The sequence below is a fragment of the Oryx dammah genome, unplaced genomic scaffold (assembly GCF_014754425.2).
Source record: "Oryx dammah isolate SB20612 unplaced genomic scaffold, SCBI_Odam_1.1 HiC_scaffold_22, whole genome shotgun sequence".
In the NCBI taxonomy this organism is placed as follows: Eukaryota; Metazoa; Chordata; class Mammalia; order Artiodactyla; family Bovidae; genus Oryx; species Oryx dammah.
This window is the reverse complement of record NW_024070206.1, coordinates 43,854,477-43,861,801: the sequence shown is the minus strand read 5'-3', so window position 1 is coordinate 43,861,801 and position 7,325 is coordinate 43,854,477. Positions and strand designations below refer to the sequence as shown.

At 37.4% G+C, this 7,325-nt stretch overlaps 1 pseudogene; it reads right to left on the bottom strand.

The window, feature by feature from the left end:
• Positions 1 to 6,743: 6,743 nt before the first annotated feature.
• LOC120881243 lies at positions 6,744 to 6,838 on the bottom strand (annotated as a pseudogene).
• Positions 6,839 to 7,325: the final 487 nt, after the last annotated feature.

The following is a 7,325-nucleotide window of genomic DNA, read 5'->3' as shown; positions in this document are numbered from 1 at the left end:
CTGAACTGAACTGAGTCTGTGGGTCACCCACCAAGCAGGTATGGGATTTGATTTAGTTGTGATTGTGCCCCTACCACCTTGGTATGACTTCTTTGTCTTGGGTGTGGGGTACCGTTTTTTGGTGGATTTCAGCATCCTCCTGTCAATGATTGTTCAACAGATAGTTGCAATTTTGGTGCTTTCAGAGGAGGAGATGAGCATACATCATTCTACTTCTCCTTTTTGAACCAGAAGTGTAGTTAACCAATTCTGCTTCATAGTTGTGGATATAACCCTAAGATTACAATGGATACTTTATTAATCTTCCTGGCTCTCCTTTGATCTATCTCTCTATCTATGTCATTATCTATTGTATATCATTTATTTATTTTATTATAACTTGTCAATATTTCTAACCTTGCACTGTATTCACCATTCATATTTATATATTTTTAAAACATATTCTTGTCTATTATCTATCTAAAGCCACAGAATATCATATATAAAGACACAAAGACTTCTCTATACAATGACATCTGAAAGCTCTGTGAATGCAAAGATATTTATCATCAGTCATGCTTCTGGTCTATATAATCTTTAGTCTATATCATAAAAATATTTTCTGCTTTAATCCTAAGGTTAGATATTGTTAAAATGAACTCATACCACCCCTCTTCTATTTTATCACTCCATCAAACGTGCACCTGTTTCTTTTGCCAGATCCTTGGTTCCTTTGAGATCACTTTCTTACTCATTATTGAATTTTCCATGGCATGAACAAAGAGATCAAATCAATCAATCCTAAAGGAAATCAATCCTGAATATTCACTGGAAGGGCTGATGCTGAAGCTGAAGCTCCAATACATTTGCCACCTGATGCGAAGGGCTGACTCATTAGAAAAGACCCTGATGCTGGGAAAATTGAGGGCAGGAGGAGAAAGGGATGACAGAGAATGAAATGATTCGATGGCATCACCAACTTGATGGATATGAATTTGAGCAAACTCCAGGAGTTGGTGATTGACAGGAAAGCCTGTTGTACTGCCATCCATGGGGGTGCAAACAGTTTGACATGACTGACTGACAGAACTGAACTGAACTGATAGCATTAACAGAATGGGTTATGCATGATATATACTTATTGTATCTTTGATAATTTAATGAATCATTAATGTTTGATTTCCATGGTGAAGGAGACTTAAATTTCAATTTTAAACATTATTTTCTTTTTTTTCTATAGACATACTAATGTTACTAATATGGTATAACCTGAATATTTGATGCAACTTCCTGTTCTAGATAGCAATGGTATGCTGCTGCTGCTGCTGCTAAGTCACTTCAGTCGCGTCCGACTCTGTCTGACCCCATAGATGGCAGCCCACCAGTCTCCCCCATCTCTGGGATTCTCCAAGCAAGAACACTGGAGTGGGTTGCCATTTCCTTCTCCAATGCATGAAAGTGAAAAGTGAAAGTGAAGTCGCTCAGTGTGTCCAACTCTTAGCAACCCCATGGACTGCAGCCTACCAGGCTCCTCCATCCATGGGATTTTCCAGGCAAGAGTACTGGAGTGGGATGCCATTGCCTTCTCTGAATGGTATGCTAGTTTTCCCTAAAGAAACTCGGTGTTTTGCTGTATTTGACTAAAGAATAGAGATGGTGTAAAGCTTCTCTATAGGATTTCACAGTCCCATTCCCTGCAGTCTTGCAGTGTGAATGCCACCTCTTAAAAATTGTGCAGTGCTCATGTTAACAGCACTGGCTTTAATGTCCTACCCTTCCTCACACTTCATTCAGTCTCAAAATTCAAAAATTAAACAGGCTTCCCAGGTGGTGCTAGTAGTAAAGAACATTTCTGCCAATGCAGGAGTCATAAAATATGTGGATTTAATCCCTAGATCAGGAAGATCTCCTGGAGAATGAAATGGCAATCCACTCCAGTATTCTTGCCTGGAAAATCCCATGTACAGAGGAGCCTGTGGGCTACAGTAAATAGGGTCACAAAGAGTTAGATACAACTGAAGCAGCTTAGCCTTCACTCAAAAAGGCTACAATTGATGTATTCTGATTATGAGCAAAGAAACAGCTCTGCTGAATAAAATAACTGAACTGTATATAAAGGTGTTTGGGATATTCCCTCTAATAATATGAGTGACATTAACCACAGAATGTATCAGTTCCACAGACATGAGTTTGAGTAAGCTCTAGGAGTTGGTGATGGACAGGGAAGCCTGGCATGCTGCAGCCCATGGGGTTGCAAAAAGCTGGACACAACTGATTGACAGAATCACAGCATGACCTTTCCTTTGGCAAATGGCTAAATAGGAGACTTTATTGTAAACAAAATATACTGTAGGTGTATAAATAAACACATTAGTGAACAGATTGCTTTGAAACACATAGTTGTTTAAAGAAATAGAATTGGCTGGAAGAATCACTGGCAAGTTATGTTTTTTGTTAGAGTTCAAAGAGGGTTGACCAAGGAGAAAAGTTAACTTCAAATTCTCTCATGAGAAAAGTCAGTCAAAAGATTTGGACTTGTAATTAGGCAAGACAACTTGCCAGATGGTCTAACTTGAAGTATTCTTATTAAGAAAGTATTCTCATTTCATAAGCATAAAGGGTGATTAGCGGGAACTTCTTCTCTGACCACCCAGAAGTACACTTTAATAACTGGAAACTGTATGCTATGTTATGCCATTCCTTGAGCCATGATAGAGCTGTCTAGTAAGCTGGCCATGTAATTTCTCCTCTGAGCTCCCTAGTGTAGGTAAGATTTGACTTAATTTTATGGATCCAGGGTTAGGGTACAGAATACTTAAAAAAAAAATACTATGGCCATAAACATATTGTTTACTTTCAATTCTTAAAAAAAAAAAATCCTACTGCACTTACAAAGTATAGTCATCCCTTTCCTCTCTTCCATCACTCTATGACATCTTTGTTCTACCAGATAATCAAATTGCTTTGAGGATAGTTACTTATAGTCATTATTGAATTTATATAATCTGTACTATAATGGGCTCCATAGTATGTATGTATTGGCTGTTTAATAAACATTTAAATCATCTGTATTTTCTCTCAATAGATAATATGTAGTAGGAGACTTAAACTTGAATTGTCTATGATAATGACCTAGGCCAATTTCAGTTGACATTTTGCAGCCGATTTGTCCCTGCTGCAGCACTTCACACATTTCATCACACCTACTTTGTCTGTGATTCAGTCTTTCTCCCTGGAGAAAGTATTCTCATTTCATAAGCATCTCATGAGCATTCTCATGGCTCAAGGAATGGCATAACATAGCATACAGTTTCCAGTTATTAAAGTGTACTTCTGGGTGGTCAGAGTCTAGTATTTGACTCTGACGATGTATAACGTTCGTATTGGAGAAAATGCTTTTGCTCCTCTTCCCCCTCCACAAGGGACTCTATCCATCAGTCCAATCTTAAAAAAAGAAAGAAAGAATTATAAAATAAACACAAAAGAAGTTTGGACATGGAATTTTGTATAAGAGAGACAAGGTTGGTATTAAGAAAAGATCCAAATGATATAGCAGAGAGAAAGTTCTACTGAGATACATCAGGAGGCAGACTACATCATGAAGAGCCTATAAGTTTAGGAGGGCAAAACCAGGGTGAGTTAATAAAAGCAGGGGGACAGAAGGAAGGTCTGGGCCAATTATGAAAACCACACTGTTGTTGACTCTGGACATTTGGAGCAGTCACGATTTTATACACTTAAAATAGGATGGCTATAAGCACCAATAAATCACCCACAAGCACTTGTGAGAATATTTTTCAGAAGCACAGATGTATTCTTGTAAGAGCTGAGGAAAACGACTTGAGAAATAATTTTAGAGGCAGGAAACTACAAGAATAAAACCCGAATTCAAGATTCTTTGAGACATAATATCTTCTGAAATGCAAAGAGGAAATCTATTAAAATGTTTTAGTTTTTCTCATACTACTCTTATTATTTTTTAGTTTCCTTTCAACAAGTCATTGCAATTAGAACCATTCAAAAACAGAACTGCTAGCTTAATAATGGAATTTTGTATTGGTTATATCCAACTTTTTCCAAAAAAATAAATGAATAAATAAAATATAAAGGCGTGGTAAGGAGAAGAGCTATTGATTCAAATTCTGGTTTTCACCCACTTTCTATTTTCCTACATGTTCATTTCAAACAACTTAAAAACCATGAAAAGGTATTGATGTGTCCAGAAAACACTGAAAATATCTACCTGTGTTTTAGGAACCTAAACTCATCATGTATGACCTTCAATGAAAACATAGTTGATCCTTCACAGTTACACAAAATTCAGTGCATTTCTCTGTTCACTGCAAGTGAACAGAGCAATCTCTGATTCAATATGGTGATCAAATGTTTGCATTTTCCTCCAGTTCTCATTCAAATAGAGAAGTGTAAAAACAGAATTAAACCTATAAACCCTAAGAGGAAAGAGAATGTGAGAAGGGCCATCATTCAACATTAGCTTTAAAGCTTTTCTGAGAGATGGAAATGGATGAAAAACATGTAATTGAACAAAGAGGACTGAGGAATCTATAGTCCAAAATTAACATAAGAAGGGATGGCAGGAAAAGCTAATCTTTCAGGCAGAATCCCAAAGCCTTTTGGAGTAAAATTCATAAGTATGGAGGATGACATCTTGAAAGTGAGCCAAAATTGATGAGTGGGAGGAATAGAGAGCTCCCAAAATACTTCTAGAATAAGGAACCAGTCATGTCCATATCCCTCTTCTCTCTCTCCCACATTCCTGGATGTAACAAGAGAACAGGAGAGCTCACAGTAACCCAAGGAACGAGAAAAAAGCAAAACACTCCCTACATTAAAGAAATGTAATGCATTGCTTGGGGAGAATTAAGACCACTAGCTAGATACTGGTCCCACAAAATAAAAGCTCTTCCCATTTTGGTAATCCCTTATCAAAAGATGGTATCCCTGTGATTTGAGTGCCTACTTGATCTGATCAGCCCCCATGAATAAAGAAAATATTTTGCAGAGAAAACAAGCTTACATAATAGAACATCAGAGAAAACCCAATCCACTACCTGGAAATGTCAGTTCAATACCTCCTGTTTTAAATATACACAAGTAACTTATAATCACTCAAGCATATAAAGAAAATTAGCATCATTCAACTGGCAAAATAAATAGATAAAGCAGTCCCAGTGGAAACAGGAAAAAAAAAAAAAACCACTGAAAAGAAGAAACTTGAAAAAAAATCTAATTAGTACTTTCATAAGGACTTGAAGGGTGATAAAAAAAAAAAAGGAAAAGAGATCAAAGTCAAGAAACTCTATATATAGAACAAAATGGACAGAGTGGGAAGTATGTGATAAGACATAGAAGAGATATAACAATCAAGGATATATAAAATCTGATAAATATGAAGTCTGAAATGGGAAAATAGAATATAAAAGGGAAGAAACAAGCAAAATAAAACACAGGAAAATCGTACATATCTGGAAAAAGACATTAATAGTTGTATTTGAAGGGTATGCTGATTACACAAAGGGATGGGTGAAAAGTCTCTACTCTTAAAAAGTAACCTCAGGAAAACTTAAGAACATAAAAAGGAAAAAACAGCCATCTCAAACTTTATCATTGTGGTGGCAAAGAACCAAGGTCTTTTTGGTTAACTTCCTTGCCACTCAATTCACTGATAAATGATGCTGGTCACTTAGCTCCCATCAGCTGCAATGGCTCCGAACACAAAATCCCAATGCATAGTAAATAGAAAAGCAGGGGGTTGGGAGGCAGATAAAGGATAAAGACTGAAAAGATGTGCATAAACGTTAGTTTTACGTGGAAGAAGTCAAAGGATAAGAGAAGTTAAACAATGAATATATATATACAAATGTATGCCTGAGTGGTCAATCTCTCAGTCCTTTCTGACTCTTTGCAACTCCAAGTTCTGTAGTCCATCAGGCTCTTCTATTCGTGTGATTTTCCTGGCAAGAATACTGGAGTGGTTCGCAACCCCACTCCAGTATTGTTACCTGGAAAACTTCATGGACAGAGGGGCCTGGTGGGCTGCAGTCCATTGCAAAGAGTCGGACACAACTGAGCGACTAACATACATATACATATATATATGTGTGTACTATATACTTGTATACTTATATACTATACTTACATATTATATATACTCATGTACTACTTATATATAATTATACTATATACTATACCTATATACCATATACTTGTACTATATACTTAACAGAATTCACCAATTTAATATGTATTAAATACCTGGGTAGCTCAAACAGTAAAGAATCTGCCTGCAATGCAGGAGAGCCGGGTTCGATCCCTGGCTGGGAAGGGCATAGAAACCCACTCCCGTATTCTTGCCTGGAGAATTCCATGGACAGAGGAGCCTGTTGGGCTACAGTCCATGAGGTCGCAGAGTCAGACATGACTGAGAGACTAACACATGAAATACTTTTAAGTGTACAGTTCAGTTGCATTACTGTGTTGCACCAGTCATCTCCAGAACTTTTTTATCTTCCCAAACTAAAGCTCTCTACCCATTAACCAACAGCTCCTTACAGCCCCCTCTCCCAGCCCCTGGTAACCCCTAGCTAGGTGGTTGACTACTCTAGGTGGCTCATATAAATAGAATCATACAACATATGTCCTTCCTTGTGTGGCTTATGTCACTCAGTACTATATTTTCGAAATTTTTTCATGCTGTAGCTTGTGATAGAATTTCATTATTGTTGAGGCTGAATAATATTCCATAAATATATGGATGTTTCACAAAGTTGCATGTCATCCTTGAGCCATGCCAATTTCTGTAACATTCCAATTTTATTGTATGTACTGCTAAAACAACATTAAGTGAAGTGAAGTGAAGTGAAGTGAAGTGAAGTGAAGTGAAATCGCTCAGTCGTGTCCGACTCTTTGCGACCCCATGGACTGTAGCCTACCAGGCTCCTCTGTCCCTGGGATTCTCCAGGCAGGAACATTGGAGTGTGTTGCCATTTCCTTCTCCAGGAGATCTTCCCAACCCAGGGATCAAACCTGGGTCTCCCGTATTGCAGGCAGATGCTTTACCATCTGAGCCACCAGGGAAGTCCTGAAACAACATTAAAGATTAAAGTTTTAGTCAATTGAAAAACTGAAAAATTAGCTAAAAGGTAAGTGGAGAAGTGGAAGTTGGGGTCATATAGATGAGCTAAATCTTCGTTTTCAATAGAATAGGAAAAATAATGCTTAAATTTCATAAGTCAGAAAAAAGAAAGGCAGATCAGTAGGTTGCTTAGAGTCATGCATGTAACTTCTACAAGATGCAAAAGTTTAGAAAGTAAGAAGAACAAGGT